A 19365-nucleotide genomic window follows, 5' to 3' on the forward strand; every position below is an offset into this window, starting at 1 on the left:
CTGAAGCCTTGCTGCCTTGAGATGCTTTGATGATAACTATCGCATCTTGCCTCTTTGACATCAGCTACATTTCTTCTTGAAGCTGGTTTTCCACTTGGAGTAGGATTTCTTCTATTGCAGCCTTCATTTTTCTCCTTGCCTTTGCTGGAACTAGGAGCATCACCATCTCTTTCTGGCTTCTTCACATCTCCTTTGCTTAAAGCATCCTCATCCTTGTTTGAGGGTTCACCTACATACCCAAGTCCTGATCTATCAGTTGGAGATCTGTGATAGCTGAGCATGTCATCCAAAGCTTGAGAGCTCTTCATGATCTTCTTCATCCCTTCAACCTTCTTCTTGAGGAGGACAATCTCTTCTTCTAACTTTTCACATTCATTACTTTTCTTTGCTAGTTGTTCCTCAGTTTCTTCCTTGCTACGAGTAGCTTCAGCTGCTACTATTTTGAAGGAGATAATATCTGTCTTCATTTTGAAGATTTCTTCATCTTTTGCTTGACTGCTCTTCATTTTCTTTTCTGCTCCTTGTGCCTGCTTCCTGGCTTCTTGTAGTTCGGACTTAAGGGAGGAGACCTCTACCTTGTACTGTCCAATTTCTTCTACAAGTTTGTTCACTATCTTGTGCCTTTGTTCAAGTTGACTTGTCAAGGCATCTTCCTGCTTCTTTGCTTCATTCAGCTGATTTGTCATGGATATGACTTCTTCATGATGTTTCCTCTTGCATTGATCAAGCTCCTTCTTGAGCTTGGCAAGCTCTTCATCCCTTTCTTTTACTTGAAGCTTGATGAGGTCAAGCTTCTCATTCTCAGCTTCTATGATGGGTTCATAACTTTCTTCTTCACTGATGGTCATGGTCAGTGTTCCCTTTGCATGAAGGTCATGCAGTCTGTCCCATATATCCTTTGCTGATGTATATTTTCCTAGATTCCTCTTCACAGAATCAGGCAGTCCATCCAAGATAGTCTTTGTTGCTTGTGCATCATACTCCATGGATTCTTTATCCATCTTGCTATCATCAATCACTGATTCCCAGACTTCACTCCCTTCAGACTGTAAGAAAGCCCTCATTTTTATTTCCCATATATCAAAGTTCTCATCGAACCTTGGAACCTCAAATACAATGCTTTCAAATAGATTGTTTTCTATTTTTATAGAAGAGGGAGACACAACCTTAGGGGATTTGGACACTTTCTTCTTTGACCTTGCCATTATTAACTATTTTTAAAATACCCGACTTTGTTTTTAAAATGACTCACTGTTTCTTCAACAACAACTCAAAAACTTGAGAAATACCTGAAACCCTTTGGCTGAAACTTCACACTGCTGGAGAAGCTTTACTGCTGCTGCAACAAGAGTCTTTCCTTCAGCTTCCTTGATACTTTTAAAGAGCCTGAACCAGCTCTGTCACCATCAAAGAGCCTGGACTAGCTCTGATACCAGTGTTGGGTATTTTTTTTGGGTGGGAAAATACCAAAAACCAAACAAACAAATAAACTCCACAGAGCCAATGCTCTGTTTCCTTCTGCCACAGGATCTTTTGTGCACAGGGAAGCTTTTAAAAAAAAATCTCAGAACAGAGTATTACACAGCCATAAAAACTTTTCTATTCATTAAAATATAAAGCCTGAAACAACATATTTCTTCCTCTTTTACTGAGAGGGATTTACTAAAAATTACATTCAGATAAACTCTGTTACATATTCATCCTCTTTGCTGAGAGGGATTCACCAAAATTACTTTCACCCATCAAAAACAAAACTATGTCTCCACCTGAGAATTCATTGTGCTGGGTTTACTGTAGTAAAACCCCTTTTTTTTACTTTACTGGTGTAAAACTAATTTTACACATACTCAGTAAAAATTTCATTACATTCACCATTTCAAAAAAAATACCTGTGAGTTCTTTTCTCTTGCATTTCAATGCATACCCAATACATTAAAAAAAATCTATGCACTGCTGTGCAATATCTTCCCCTGCTTCACGTGCGCTCCCCTATTCTTTTCTTCATGCACTGCTGTCCATTTCCTTGGATTTTTGCTCCTGCTTCATTTTACAATATTTTTCAACTGCATAAAAATTACACACAGGAACATATGCGCTCCACGTTTTTCATTTATGCACTTGTGCAAAAATCACATTTTTCTTAGTTGCGTGGTTCATTTCCAAAATGGTCAACGCACACTCTTCTTTTTAAAACATATTACAAAAAACATATGCATTTGTTTCTTTGGCTTTTTAATGCATATCCAATACATTCCCAAAAAAGATAATTCGTGAATATAATCTTTTATGCCCATACCTCTCGTTGATATAAAAATAATAAAATTAAATGTTCTATCATCCATTTACGAACCACAATAAATTCAATTTAATTCTTTTTGCAGACTGGAGTGGCGGTCAACCAGATTTAATTTTTCACTCCACGCAAAGAATTTAATGTTGGTTCGTTCGTATGCAGCTTCAAACGATCAACGGCGGAGAACGAAGAACCCCATCGGACGGCTGACAAGAATATCGGAAGCCAGTTTGCTGCCGAACTTTAGCATCCGATAAATTACGTTGGCTGATGTTAGGCGAGTGATACGCGTCTGCACCAAGTTTTATCGAGCCCTTGTGTATGGAAACTGCCTGCTGCTGGAAAGCGGTCCGATACGCACCGAGGTGGTTTGCTGGTTTGGCTCCGGCGGTTTTGGGTGCTGCCATATTGTCCACGTCCGCCTGCTGCCTGCAGTTGGAATTAACATTCCAACATTTTTGGGATAGATGAATTCAGTATTATGACTATCCAAATGTAAACCAACCCTGAAGAAATTAAATGATTCGAACTAGATTAGGATAAAGCCTTCTTCTTTGGCAAACTTGGGTGGAACAGAGAACATGGATCTTGACTGCTTCATATAAATTCCAAATTCAATAAGATAAGTAGCACTATGAGGGTGTTCTTCAGGCCTGTTCTAGAGTGTCCAAAACAACCATGGATCTTGACTGCTTCATATAAATTCCAAATTCAATACGATAAGTAGCACTATGAGGGTGTTCTTCAGGCCTGTTCTAGAGTGTCCAAAACAACCATATAAGGGGGTGGACATCGCAACTAGTATTTTTGTTGGTGGTTCTTGAAATGAAGTGGGCTCTGCAACTACTCCTCGAAGGGACGGATGCAGGGACTCCAACAAGGTCTTTGTATTGAAGGACATAATAGTATGGTATAAGACCAGTCCTTGCTCCACTTGCTTCATAGAGTGGCTAAACCCCTTAGCTTATATAGATAGGAGCTCCTTATCGAGTCGCTTAGATAGTTGCGAGCGTAAAGGCTGGTGGACAATACTGTTAGCCCCCTATTGCCTTTACTGCAGCGATTTGAGCTCCTAGGTTTTCAATGGTGAGTGAAAATGAAATATTTGTCTATTTCTATAATACCACCTATGCTTTAGCTCCCACCTTTCGCTCATTCATCAGTATGAGGTACGATCTTTCTTTCGAACTGCCAATTCTTCTGCATTTGCTCGGTCAAATGCAACTACTGGAGCAACTAGGTCAGCAGCTATCAAAGCTACTAGTTCATCTGGTATTGATGGTGGTGCAACTTCAATTTGTGTTGGTTTATCCAATCCATGCACTGTGTCTATATGCACAGAGGGCTTCAACTACTACAATCTATATAAGCTTCCTATATATCTATATATTGGTATACCGATTACTAATCTGCATGCCAATGGAGATTACAGGTTGGAAGGATGACTTGCCTTCACTTGCTCTACTCCTAGTTCTGGCACTCGAATTGGCTTTGCGACCGCCTATCAATCTGGATCTTAATCTTCCGGAACAGGCACTACATCTAGGTCATTCGAAACTTACTTTCTTACGAGAATCTGGAACTGGACATAGATATAAAGACTCAGAATCTTCATATCGTGAAAACTAATAACCACTACTAGGACATCAAACCACCTTAATGAGGGTGTTGGGTCAACTGCTTCAGAACCTGGAACAACCTGTGCTACTTACTTGACAGAATCTACTACTTAAACTAATTGCGTAATCAACTACTATTTTCTGACTGCTCCCTCCACCTTACCTTTTGTCTCTGGTGCTTATTCAACTACAACTGCCTATGACTTTAATGTGACCTCTACCTCCCACCTATACCTCTGTTGCGTTTGTCTCTGTCTCTGCTACTTTACCTTAACTATTTCACTAGCCATCTCAGTTTACCTATAGTTGCAACAACCAGATAGACGGAAATGCATGGATAGTTTTCAGAGCCTACTTGGTTCTTCCTGCAAAACTTCTAGCCAACGTCAAATCACTTGCAACGCTGACCTCTTTCTCGCTGCAACCAACAAGAGCATAGGGAAGGGACTAGTTGTTGCACAACCCCCCTTGTTCAAAATTAGATTTTATTATGAAAAAACAATCATAAATCGGCAACGAGACTTTATACCTTTTAGCAACCCTATGAATTCCATAGATCAGATCGAAATATTGGTATCTAATTCAGTCAAATCTACGCAACATCTGTTTTTTCTTAGGAGAGTATCGATCAATCAATCAAATGGCACTCAACGAAGTCATTGTCATTCAATCAAAATCAAAATCGGACATTGTCATTGTCATTAACCTAGAAGGATAGTGATAACAATAACAAAGCTACATATAACAATGCAAATGCAAATGCGACCATATGTCTGATTACGTGAATTCATTGGGTCACTGGATTGCAAATGATATCAAATTACCCCGAGATTGAAAATCCTGTGGAAAAGTTTAAATCTCCTTCATCTCAATTGCTAGTATAGTGAAGTCAACAAAAGACTATTTCGTTCTGTGAAAGGATTTGTCACAATGGTTGAAACACTGAGCATAATTTATAATATAAATTTTATAAGGCTCTAGTTAATTTTAAAAACATATATTTGTATTTCAAAATTATTGCTAAAATTAGTCTTCAAATATTTTATTGGATTATTTTTCACTTATTGTATCTTTGCACAATTTTCTCATTTTTTGTTTTTTCGTTTGTTTTATAGTTCCAATATTTATGCCCATGAATTTTATATATCTATGGACTGATTTTCATTGTTAAGCTTTATAGGAAAACTAATCAAATTAAAAATCTTTAAAAATAGCTCATACTCATGTAAATAATATATTTACTACACATCACAATTAAGCAAATATTTGCAACAACAAAAAATTGGATAAGAACACTATGTATATGAGATTAAAGACAAAACCACTTATTATTCTTCATCATATTAAAAAAGAATAAAGAAATAAGAAAGAGTAATTCAAGACTCAGTATATAAATCCTGCAATGATCTTGGTTCTGAGGCTCGCATATATAAATCCTCAGATTCGGTGACTTGGTTCTGAGGCTTGCATATATAAATCCTTGCTAAAATGTATATATAAATCCCTGCATATGGTGATCTTGGTTCTGAGGCTCGCATATATAAATCCTCACATTTGGTGATCTTGGTTCTGAGGCTTGCATATATAAATCCTTCGGTGATCTTGGATCTATCAATGAACTCGGCATTCTGATATAGATCTAACATATATAAATGCTTGGGTCTGCGGCATTCAAGTAGTATATAAATCCTCGACGAACTCGACATTCTAATATGGAGGCTCACATTTCTAATACATTTCTAGCATATATAGATAGTTGGGTCTGCTACAGTTCTGAGCTTCGCATTCTAAAGGTTTACGACATTCAAGCAATATATATATCCTCGCTTGCCCTTCGGTGATATTGGATCTAACATATATAAATACTTGGATCTGGTTCGGTTTTGAGGCTCGCACTATATCCTCACTCTGGTTTTGAGGCTCGCATTCAAATAATAAGGATCTCTTTGGTGATGTTAGGTCCATGACGACGTATACATCTTCTGAAATCAATCCAATCAGGTCTATGGGCTACAGTGGGCACGTGCTTTATAGATAGGGTTGATATTAGGTGCACACTTTCCTTATATTTTTCTAATACATATTTGCTCATATTTTTTCAAGTATGAATATTTCACCACAACTACCAAAGATTACCAAAGGCAGACCTAGCACAGTTACTCTACAAGGCCTTTATGAGTATATAGAATCTTTAGATAAACGTAGAGAAGAAAGAGAAGTCAAGCTACAAATAGATTTAGAAGCCATGCTAGGAAATAAATTTGCATCTCTTGAAGACACAATCGAAAAACAAATAGAAATTTAATAAAATAGAACTATTGGAGAATAAAATGGTGGCAACAAAGACTAGGTTCCAGGTTATACAAAAGCAAAAGCAAGATACTAACCAAACATCCCAGAAAGGAGATGCTTTAGAGAGCCTTAAAATGAAGGACATGATTAAAGAACTAGAAGAAAAAGTTAATAGCCACCTCACCATAAATAATGTGGTAGATAAATTAGATATCAAACTAATTAAAGATGAAATGGACAAATTAATAGAATTAGACCATGAACGTAACAAAAGGGCCTTGAATCTTATAATCTTCGGTTTAAAAGAGGAAGTAGATGAAGATACTTTAGCCATAGACCAGATAGAATTACATAATAGATTACAAATTGAAACAACATATCTCACAAAAGCAAGAAGGTTGGGGAAATTAATTGAAAATAAAGGAAGACTGATCCGAATAAAGGTGAACTCTACTGATCATACATATGACATACTTAGCAAAACCTCAAGTCTCAAAGGAACATGAATATTTATAAATGAAGATCTCATCCCAAAAGATCAAGCAGAATTAAGAAAGGAGGTTGAAAAGATAAAGGAAGCTAGAAAGGAAGGAAAATGGGAAATAATCAGAAATAGAAAAGCCTTTATTCGAGATAGAAACCAAAAAGATAGTACTAAATAGAAATTCAACATGATTCAGATTCTTTCTTGGAACTGCCAGGGCTTTCCATGGAACAAAGGCCCCAAGCTAAGCTGGATCTCAAATGATGTTGATATTATTTTTCTTGTTGAAACTTGGGAGCATGAAGAATCTAAGGTCCCTAACATAAATGGCTTTACGCTATGGTCTACCTGGAACAAGCGTTCCCCCTGTAGAGCCATTGGGGGAATAGCTTGTTACATTAAGAAGAACATATCCCCCCATGCTAGGATTTATAAAAATAACCCTTACAACCAATATAGTTGGATAGAGATCACTGACATTAATAATAAAAATACTTACATAGAAATATGTTATTCCCTCCCATCAATACTAACTTCTATAAGAAGAAGAATCTAGATAAAAATAGTCCTTACAATGGTTTGGATAATGATATTTCCAGCCTAAGGAATGAAGGTAATATCCTTTTAATAGGTGACTTTAATGCTCGAACTTCAAGCAAACAAACTATTATTCTAAGCAATTATTCAAACCCTAATCTTCTTTGGTTGGAAGAAGACCCTACTCTGTCTCGTAGGTAGAAAAGGAGCTCTGAAGACCTTGGGGATAATTTGTTTGGGTCGGAGCTAGTCAAGCTCTGTAGTGCTTAGGATCTCATAATTTTCAATGGTCTAAAGAAGCGGCCCAATTCTAGTGAGATGACCTGCATCCATGGGCTTGGTAGCAGCATGGTAGACTATGTTATTTCCAATCTCCCTTTATACAATGAAATAATAAATCTTGACATCTTAAATGACCGTGAGCCTGAATCTAATCATAGGCCTTTACTTATAACTCTCAACTTTGTCATGCATAGAGATCCCATAGAAAATAATCCTTACATCCAAAAGAACTTAGTATTTTATAGAAATAAAAAAGGTCTCTTTCTAAAAGAATTTAAAACTAATTTGCTTCCTTTATCTAGTATAGACAACATAGAAGAACTCTACCATAATTTTACTACAACCCTCTCATATTCTATTAACAAGTTCTCAATTGAAGTTTCAAATAATAAAAGAAATATCAAAATCAACCCATGGTATGACAAAGATTATAAAAATGTGAGAAGAGCTATTAAGGAAGTTGTTGATGAATCTCTTAAAATGGACAAGATAAAAGTATACAAAGCCCTAACTAAAATAAAAAAAGGTAGTACAATTGTAAAACACAAGAGAATCTCTTACACCTCTCTAAGGTAGCTCCTAAGAAATTTTGGAGGCAAATTCTGACTAAGAAAACTAAAGATAATAATAAAATTGCTTTACATGATTGGAATTCCTATCTTAAAAAGATCTATGAATTTCCAATTGTCTTGGATAGCTTTTAAACTCTTCCCACAACGAAAGAAGTTTTCTCTCTAGAAGACATTGATTTTGGGGTTAAATTCCCAGCTAATGGGAAAGCTAAGGACATTGAATGTTACCAGGTGGAAATCTTAAAAATTGGAGGCCTTGTCCTCATCCCCCACATCCACAAGATTTTCAATCAAGCAGTCAAGCAAGGGTTCCCTAAAATATGGACTGAGAGCCTCATTGTTCCTATTTTAAAAAATGGGGATACAAATAACCCCTATAATTATCGGATAATTATGATCAACCCTCTCTTAGCTAAGTTATATGGTAGTATTCTGGAAAAAAAGTTGAGCATATGGCTTGAAAGTGAAGGTAAGCATGCTAAAGGCCAAGCATGTTTTAGAAGGCATCACTCAACAGCATACCACCTCGTTACGCTTAGGATCATTGTGGAGGAATTTTGTAATGATAAATCCAATCTCTTTTGTTACTTTGTGGACATTAGAAAGGTTTTCGATATGGTTCCTAGAAACAACCTTTGGAATATATTAGAAGAGCTAAAGGTTCCTTTCGAGTTGAGAACTGCCACTATTAGATTATACGAGAATGTAATTGCCAAGCTAAAGAGCAATGAGGGGTGGTCGAAAGATATTAAGTGTAATTTCGGAGTTATACAAGGTTGCCCCCTCTCCCCTACCCTATTTGGCATTTACATTGACAAGCTCGAAGGTTATTTAGAGGAAGCAGGATGTGCTGGCACGATCTTAGCTGGGATAGTCATCATCCTTCTCTATGTTGATTAAATTATTCTCCTCGCAAGGTGTCCATCTGATCTTGATAAGCAACTTAGGCTTCTTAAGGATTTCTGCTCTACCATGGGTATGATTGTTAACACTGACAAAAAAAAAGTTATGATTATCAAATCCAAGGACACCTACGCTAATTTTAGGAATGATGATAATAACTTTGAGGAAGTGTATTCTTACAAGTACCTAGGAATTGATATTCATCACAAGCTCAATCAGAACTATAGAATTGAGAAAATGATTAATGGGGGTTGGAAAGCATACTTTGGTCTTGAAAATAGTTGTAAAATGGCAAACCTCATAATGTGGGATAAAAAGAAGTTCCTCTTTGAAACTTTAGTCACTCCCGTTATCTTATATGGATGTGAGGTTTGTGGTTGTAGCATCTATAGAGAATCCTGGAGAAGGATTGAGAAAATCCAGAAGTGCTTTAAAACATATAACATAAAAATTAAAAGCAATGCACCCTACCCTATTCTCCTTAAAGAAGTATGTCTTTCCCCTATCAAGAGCCTAGCTATGACTAGGCTTCTATTGTACACACACAAGCTCAATAACATAGGAGATCATAGACTTCCTAAGCTAGCTTTAAATTCCAACCAAAACCAACTAGGGCTCAAACGGAGTGGTATAAAGACATGAGGGCTTGGTTAAACCATTGGGAGATCAACAAGAATGATGCATTGCAAAACATTAATAACATTAAGAATATTGTTACTTCTAAGTTCAAAGAAAAAATGTGGTGTGAGAAAGATTTTGTGGCTAAAAGAAAATTAAGTTATTATAAGAAGGTCATCAACCCCACCCTAGAAGATTAAAAGTATCTCTCCGTTTTAGCTATCTCAAAGAAGAAAATTAATATATCGAAGATTAGAACGAATTCTCATGAGCTTCATAGTGAAATAGGTCGTTGGGCAGTTCCTAAAACACCATGGATGGAAAGGATCTGCCATCTTTGTGAGAATAGGAACATTGAGGATGAAAACCAATTCCTCTTAATGTGCCCTACATACAAGCACATTAGATCACAGTTTCATAATATTTGTCGCAATACTAAACTTCCTATCCTTTTACAATTGCAAAATTATAGTGAGCTTGGGAGGCTTCTCTCCAAGCTTTTTGAGCATAGAAATAAAATCTTAAATCAAACTAAATAATTTGTTTCTTTAGGTCTGACAGACCAAAGTTTGGTCTCAGTGGACATTAACCATCATCATCATCATCATTAAATATGTATAAAATCGGATAGGAACACTAGTAAATAAGCACAAGATGAAAATCATTATTTATGTGCAAACTAACTTATACAAATCCTTTCATCTAGATGACAATTTCCATTTTATATATAGATTTGAAATTTTATCAAAACATAATTTCCACTTATGGTAGACACTAAACTAGATCAACACTTGTTTAATTAATTACATTGTAAGGCATTCCCATCTGAAATCAACTCACCCAACTGCCTTTCTGTCATAATCCAAACAGTCAGATCTATTGTTAAACGATTAAATGTTTTTCCACCATTAGATGTTACTAATTGTAAAGTCAACTAAATCTTGATTTTCACTATTATAACCATAGTCCCATTTTTGTTCCCATGGCTCTGTTGGGTGCATCTAACCCTAAGCCTGTTCATTTTTTTTGTTTTCTTTAATATGGCTAATTCTCTATTTCTTGTCCTACTTGCAGGGCCTCCAGTTGTTCAGTAATTCAAGGGCCCTCGCTTCAGCACCAAAGAAGGCACTTGAATCCTTCAGTACAGGTAGTGTGTTCTGAACCATTTACCATTTGCCAAAAGGTCCTCCCGTTACCTTTGAATATATACATAATTGTTCTATTGCTAAGTCTTTCCCTGTGTTCAGTTGCAGGGTTATTTCCATGTTCAACAAGCATTACCGAGGGCGACCCACCTCAGAAACAAGAAATGGTGGTCGATACAGGTAGTGAGCTATCATGGCTAGAATGCAATCCCTTATCGACTCTTGGTTCCACTTTTAATCCCATTCTCTCCACCTCTTACCAACCTATCCCCTGTAGCTCATCCGTCTGCACAAAAGAGACCAACAATTTTAGAGTTCCCACATCCTGTAACAGCAACCGCCTCTGCCAACACTACTACTCTTATGCCAGGACCATTGTAGTTGGGTCCTCATTTCTGATTCTATGAACCTCAATCCAATCCATGTCTCCCTTGTTCTGAAAATCCCCAATTTTTTCTTCGGGTGCATGCCATTATTGGTACCAGCACCCCGGGTCTCATCGGTCTAAGCCAAGGCTCTCTATCATTCATTTCCTACTGCATTCCAGACCATTTCTTTACCCACAATCCGCAGGCATTCTCCTATTCGGATACTCCCCATTTTCTAAATATCTCCATTACACACCCCTGTATACCCAATCCATTCCTCTGCCCTATTTCAACAGAGTGGCCTACACTGTCAAGCTCTACAACATCATGGTTGGACGACGGTTTCTCTCAAACCTCCCAACTATATTCTTTCTAGACAACATGCTGGGTAGACCATGGTGGACTCTGGCACGCAGTTAAATTTTCTTTTGGATGCTTACATGCCCCTCAGGCAGGCATTTCTTGTGCATAACTTGTTAGTGTCGGTATCTTCATCCCTCCATCAGTGATCAAAATTCTCTTTCTGCATGCATTTTAGGTGTCTCATCCGATCAACTACATTCCATTAGGATCATGGATCATCTTATGGTAGTGGAATATTATCACATTTCCCTCATGGTCTTTACCTACTGGCATATTTTCACAAATTCAGGTCATTTACAGTCATCTTTTGTCTTTACATTTGCAAAAGCCATTTTTAGGGTTTTAGGTCTCATTAGGTCTAGGGTTTGTCATCATAGTCTTGTAAAAGTTCAATAATGGTCAGCAGGCACATGAGAAGGTGTAATAAGGTCTCAGCATCAAAAATTTCAATAATGACATACTCAATGATTGATTTTTTGTCAAACCCCTGTTTTGAGGAAAAACAAAGTTTTATGTTCTATGTATAATAATTTCATGTAATTTTAATTTTCTTATATGCAATAGGTCTAGAAATGCAGCCCTGGGTCACCTTGTCAAACTCCTGCACTCTAGCTCCTGCAAAAAAGACAAGAAAATCCAAGTATTAGTCCATCAAAAGTCAAAGAGAGAGTCAAACTGCAAAACATAATTTTTAAAGGATAAAGTGAAAAGAAAACTTTAGAAAGTGGGTTTTATAAATGAAAAAATTAATGTCAAAAGGTATATAAAGTGTTTCTTGGGTTAAAGACTTCATTTGTGCCAAAAGAAAGAGAGAGCAAGTGAAAATCGCGATTTGAGGCAAAGAAAGGAAAAATTGCAGCAAAGTTTTGAGATTTCTCTGGGCGCAACGCACCTGCTCGGCACAACGCACCGGGTGCAGAATTTACAAAGGAACTTGAACTAGCGCGGCACACCTGCCAGGTGCAGTGCACCTGGGTATTGCCGTGGCACACTAGTTTTCCAAGCCTAAACTTCACTCAATCGACCTCCTCAAGCTCCAAAATCTTGCCAATATCATTCCACAAGTAAGTAAAACATCCCAAATTTCCATTGCAAGAGATTTAGTCCTCCTTGATGATGTTTTGATAGGTGAAAATTCAAACCCTAGTTTGCTACATAGTGAATTACAAAAAATTGTCTAGGGTTTTGCAATTTTGATATTCTTGCTATTTTTTCCCCTACATAATTCTCCCACACACCATCTCTCTTCACTACATTTCCTAAATTTCATTTCCCTTTCCCTCTCTCACTTACAATCATCCTACCCCCCTATCCCCAAAACCCTAAAACCCTAACAAATTCCCACTATTCCCAAAACCCTAATCTGCATTCCCAAACCCTATCACTCCCTAAAAACCATACAACCAACATCAAATCCGACACTCATTAGTTCCACTCATCAGTCCTATTCATTAAACAATAGTCACCTATTCTTGACTTAAAGCCTCTTCATAGTCATCATTTTACACCATATAGTGGTAAATATGCAAATAGATTCAGCTTATGAAAGGGTTGAGGAAACTATGAGTGATTCCTCCCAAGAGATTCATGCACCAAAAAAACCACATAAAGGAGGAAAACATATCCTGGAGGAGCCCACTACACTCACAGAATTATTGGCTTGTCCTCTTGCAGTAGCATGTTTCAAATATTAGTCTTGCTACGAGTTTTGTGAGATGGTGGAAAGGGTGAAATACCACCATGAGCTTGCTAGACTATTTTTCCTTCATCTTCACAATGGCTAGGTAAATTTAGTAGGTGTTACCTTCACTTTAACACCTGAAACTATAACTGAAGAAATAGGGATTCCTAATGTGGGTGAACAGTGGGACAAAGGACAACTTGTGGACAAAGAGAATTATGAGCCTTATATCAAGGCTAGTTATCAAAAGCAAATTAGTAGGGTCTTTCCTTTCAGATACCTACAAGAAACATATGCTCCACTCATGAAGCTCATTATCAAATACTTCAGCTGTGAAGGGAGATTTTCTCGCTTGTACACCAATCATGTTAAACAATTGATGCATTTAACTAGAGTGAGGATGATGAACCTCCCCTATTTCATATGCAGAAATATTGAGAAAATGACCACATTGGTGCAAAGAAAACCTCCTCATCATAGTACAACAACATTTATCACTTTGCATTGATCAAGATTGTTGTTTTGCATCAGTTGAGTTTGCTGAATGTTTCATGGGATGATTTCATTTCACATGATGTTTTCAAAATCCCTCAAGTGACCCCATCAGTATTTCAAGAGGAAGGGGGGCCTTCAAATTAGCAAGAGGTTCATGAGACTCAAACTACCAGTGTGCCAGTATTTATCACTTACCAAAAGGGCACAAGGAGATTATTTGCAGCTTCCAAACGAGTACTACCTCCACCTAGGGTGCAAGGGGTCTTGTTTCCTTCATCAGACCATAGGAAAATGCCATTTTCACCCAGGGTGAAAGGGGATTTACCTTCTACTTCAGCAAAGCAGGTATAGGATAAAGGGAAACAACCATTGCATGATGAAGTGCCTTCTGAAGGTTAGGAGAAATATTTCATTTTGATTCAGGATGAGGACACTGATTTGGGCTCCCAAAGATGAAAACTAAAGGAGATCATCAAAGAAAAAGAAGTTTAAATTCATGAATTATCTCTTAACCTTGAAAGATCTAAGTGGATCATAAATTACCTTGAGCAATGGAACAAGCAACTGGAGGATAAGAAAATAATCATGGAGCTGCAAAACATAAGGGAAAACAGGCAAGCAACAAAGAGAATGAAAGTCAAATTGACATCGCTTAAGCAAGAGATTGATGCTGACCGGGAACCTTGGCTAGAGAGGGAAAATATGCACTTGGAGAAGCTACTTGAGAAAGCCAACAAGGAGAAAAAGGTGTTGAGGCACATGGCTTATCATTATTTGGCATGAAACAAGATTTGCAAAGCAAGGATAAGGAGCCTAAAAGCCAAGTTGATGAAGACTTTGAGGACCAAGAAAGAGAAAGATAAGCTCAATATCTTTGTTGAAGCTTCATTGGCCCAAAATAGTACTTGATTCAGGTCACTCATGCCAAATTTCAAGAAATTTGGCAAACTTTTTGCCAATTTTGAAATTTTCAAGGAAAAAATAGGTTTTTCTAGCAGGTGCGTAGCGCCACCCGGTGCTCGCTTTTGATAGGGACCTCCTCTAGAGGAAAAATTTAAATTTTTGGATTCCTTGTGAAAAATAATGCATACCCAAAAATTACTAGGAAGTTTTGACAAGTTTTGAGCCTCCAAAAGGGTCAAAAACACCTCAAAAATGCCCTCTCTGCCACTTTTTGGCCACACAGGGAGCAGAGTTGGGAGAACTGATTTTTGGAGGTGTAAATGGACACCAAATTCAAAAATTCCACTTTTCTTAGAAAGTATAAAGATATACCTTTCCAAAAAGCCCACTTGGAGAAAATTGTGTGAAGAGGAAGGTCTCCAAAATCAGCTGGGAAAAATCACTATGCACAAAAAAAGTGGTGCTATGCACAAGATGAAAAAGTGCCATTTTTACTAAAAAAACTCTATTTTTCGCCCAGTTTTTTCTCAGTTTGACTTTTTCGCTCTCATGGTCAAACTCATGATGTAAATTTATGTGAATTGATGTACTATGATGTAATAATGATGAAAATTGACTAAAGGAGGTAGTACATCATATATAGGTGGTTTTGAACTAAATGAATCAGTTTCCTAGGTTTTAGAGGCAAGCTATTCCACTGCTTATTTTTTAGTTCTTAGTTTAGATCTTGTTGAAACAGCTCCTAAACTCATGAATTTGACCCCTAAAGGCTAGAATGGGTGGTTTTTTGCCTATATATAGTACTTTTTCAGTCATTTGTAAAGGTTGGACTCTTGTGAATGCTTTGAGCATTATTGTACATTCATCTCTGTAGTTTGGCAAGGAATAGACCAAGGTTTGCAGAATTTTTTGGGATTCTTGTGGCAAGGTGATTTAGTATTGTTTTTTCTTTTGTGATTCAAGTTTACATGTGTATATGTGTTCCATCATTTCTCTCTTTTCAACTTAACAAAATGAATCAAGTATAAAGGTGGAATTCATTGATGTTGTAGTGCTCTACCTTAGGGTTTATTTCGTTATAGATGTTTTCAGTTGTTTGAAGAGGATTCATGATACTTTCATGCCCTATCCAACTCCTCACCAGTATTAAGACTCTCCATTTCACTTAATTCAAAGTATTAAACCATTTTCCTACCTCACCCCAGAGAAACCTCTGCAAGACTGAGTCCATTCCCCGGACCCAAAACTGCCTTTCACTTTTGATCCAGCGAACCAACATAAAACTCAATAAAACTCCTTTGTGCATATACCTAGCCTAAAATTAGTTTATATATCATTCATATCAAGATTTATTGACCATATTTTCCCAACAAAGAGAGAGCCCTCTCTCGACCTAGTAGGGCTAGCTTCCAGGTTAAGCATGGTTTGATGTTACCATAGACCTGCCTTTCTCAGCTTGAGGTAGATTTATGCCATAACATAACTGAGGGACCTTGAATCTGGTTCAGGTGAATTTTCCAAATTTTCACGGACCAATGGTTTGTTGTTGCTTCGCTCATCCTGCGGGTGGCTCTCTGTCATTCATTTCCTACTGCATTCTGGACCATGTTCTTTACCCACAATTTGCACGCATTCTCCTATTAGGAGACTCCACATTTTCCAAATATCTCCATTACACGCCCTTGTATACCCAATCCATTACTTTGGCCTATTTCAACATAGTGGCCTACATTATCAAGCTCTACGACATCATGGTTGGATGATGGTTTCTGTCAATCCCGCCAACTGTCTTCTTTCCAGACAATATGGGCATTAGGCAGACCATGGTGGATTCTAGCACATGCCACTCAGGTAGGCATTTCTTGGGCATAACTGAGGGACCTTGAATTTGGTTAAGGTGAATTTTCCAAATTTTCAAAGACCAATGGATCGTCGTTGCTTCGCGCTTCCTGCAGGTGCGCCATTTTCAAAGGATGAATCTATACTTTGCTCATCATGCAGGTTCTCTCCCTTATATTATCTCAAAAGTTATAACTTGAAAGCTATATACATCACTTTCCTCTATCAAACTGGGCATAGTGGCATATCTGTTCAAAGAAATAGCCCTATGAATACCGAAGAATTCATTTTCTCTTTTTATTTTAGGTTCTAGATAAATTGAATGAAATAATAGAGAGAAAAATTGAATGGAAAATGTTTAATACTTACGATCAAGGTAGCCAGATGTGCCCTTCACATCTGTTGAGACATGGGTTGCATCACTTGAGGGGCCAAGCCTAGACAGCCCAAAGTGTGATAGTTTTGCTTCCATCCTTTTACTTAAAAGAATATTAGTATTTTTGATATCTCTGTGAAGTGAGAACCCTATGGTGATTAAATAAAATACTTACTCTGCTTAGAACCCTTCCCAATGGAGTTGCGTCAAAGAATGCCATTGGTGCTTGGAATAAAGAAGACAGAAGCTCACAAAAGAAAGACTTTGATGCCTCAAGCCCCAAAATAACACAAAATAGTGACCGAATGAATAAGAAGAATATAGATGTGAACCCAATGGCTGAGTACACTATTATTAAACATAATACACTGACATGAGGACTTTGCACCTTTGCAGCCATCCAAATATTTCCTGAAATCTGTCCAAAAAAAAATATAAGATGACCAAGACCAGCACATGAACAGTATAAGAAACCTTTATTCTATTTCAAATAGTCAATATATGGCTTCAAAAGAGTGTCCCCAACTTCCTTCTCTTCCCTTTTAACTAGTTGATCCCCCTTAGGAGCTCTATTTGAAATCAATCGTTCTTTCTGTGATATGCTCCTTTGAATTTCTCTCTCTTCATTGATGGGTTCATCTTTTGTGGATGGCATTGTCACTGCTGATTCATTGGAACCAAAATTATTCCTGTGTGCATTCACAAGCTCCCTAAATGCCTCACTTGAGACCAACAGTTCTTGATATTGCCCTGCTTGATGAATCTCTCCATCCACCATCAATTGCAAAAGAGAGACTTTAGTGTAGAAATTCAAAGAAAACTTGCCAAAACTATGAGCATTAGATATGTTAAAATTACAGAAATTATAATTATGTGGCATCTGTTAGAAAACTTCGTCAAAAAGTTGTATACAAGCAAACAAACAACATCCACATGACTAGGACAACTGTTTACTAACCACCATAATAGCATCAAATGTCGGGAGAAAATCAACTTGGTGTGTTACAAGGATCACTGTCTTGTTTGACAGTGCTCCCATTATGTATTCCTACACATCAAAATCCGTGATTAATAAGAACTGAGGAAGCTAAGGAAAATGAAAATCATTGTTGTAGAAAGGTGCAACGTACAAATTAGTACTAGCTACATATTAACTGTAAAACCTTTATATCAAAAGGAAATCACCATATTAACCTTAAACAAGCTAGTAGTAGTATGAGCATCAACAACACTGAAAGGATCATCCAATTAGAATCTTGATATAAGGCACAGGCACGGTGTATCCGCTGCTTCTAGCCACCGCTGAGATTGACACCTCTTTCTCCTATTTCAGTCATATTGTGAAAGGGAAGATTCTAGAGGTGTTTATCCAGTGAAGACTTGAGGATAAATTCCTCATATTTCTTCTCATCCATGGAATGCCCAAATAATGTGTTGTTTCATGCAGTCTGAGAAACATGTGCGACGATGCCATAGACTTGCAACTGTAGTGGCAGGGTTGAAAATGTTAAGAAAGAGAATCCATCAATTTAAATGGTTGACAATGTTAAGGTAAGGGGGTAAATAATTCATACTCACACTGCCCCTCAACTTTGGTACTTCTCCGAGTATTGCAGCTAAAAGAATTGATTTTCCAGATCCAACTTCTCCACAAATTGCCAATTTTTGGCCATGCTTAACCTCTATATTTATGTTTCTCAATGTGGGCTTTGATGAACTGGAATCCCAACTTAGTGTTGCAGAACTGATAAGAAGAGAGAGGTCAGAATTCTGATGAAATACCATTACCCGCTCAACCACCCCATCCTGTAATTCGGCAGCCTCAAGAAAGTTGATGATACGACTTAATGAGACATTGGCTTGAATGATAACATCAATTACATCAGGAATTAGTCGAATAGGTTCTTGAACGATGCACAAAGTGGCTATGAACGTGAAGACGTTGCTTGGAGTCAGAGGAATTTTAAGAAAATAGCAGGTTACAAACGTTGCAGTCGAAATCAAAATGGGAGATGACCAAAACAATAACTTATTGTAGGCTTTAATAAGTTGAACTACAGATAGCCATTTGAACTCTACCTTGTGCATCTTCTCAATACTTTCTTTGAAGCGTTCCTCCCATGCATGAAATTTCAGTACTTTCATATTCTGTGGTAGCCCTTAACCACTGATCCTGGGCTGACATGAGTTCAGTTTGAAACTTATGCTGTAACTTTCCCATTGGAGGGTTACAAAGCATGGTAATGATGATAACTATCGAGGCTGAAAGTGTGGCCCATCCAATTACATGGAAGAGGATGCTTAAAGCCAATATGAGCTGGAGTACTATTTTCCAAGTTTGATGAAACCAGAAAGGAGATTTGCCAATACGATAAGCATCTACTGCCATATAATTCATGATTTCTCCATTTGTATGCACCTGTTTAGCAGCTAGCTTCATTGGTCAGCTGTAGTTGTTTCTGATGGATTGCTGCAACAAGTGAAGAGCGCATCTGCAGACCAATCCATCTAGTGCCAAAATAACATTGCCTTTGAGATATGGACGCTATGGTCTTGGCAATAAAGAGTGTTCCTACCAAAAAAATGATTCATATT

The 19365-nt window shown here is 37.4% G+C and overlaps 1 pseudogene; it reads right to left on the minus strand.

Annotated features, from left to right (window-relative positions):
• Window positions 1-17251: 17251 nt before the first annotated feature.
• Window positions 17252-18915, minus strand: LOC149215093 (ABC transporter C family member 10 pseudogene; annotated as a pseudogene).
• Window positions 18916-19365: the final 450 nt, after the last annotated feature.

This window comes from Pinus tabuliformis, chromosome 1_1 (assembly GCF_031772625.1).
Source record: "Pinus tabuliformis cultivar Carrire ecotype Pingquan chromosome 1_1, CPIR1, whole genome shotgun sequence".
Taxonomy (NCBI): domain Eukaryota; kingdom Viridiplantae; phylum Streptophyta; class Pinopsida; order Pinales; family Pinaceae; genus Pinus; species Pinus tabuliformis.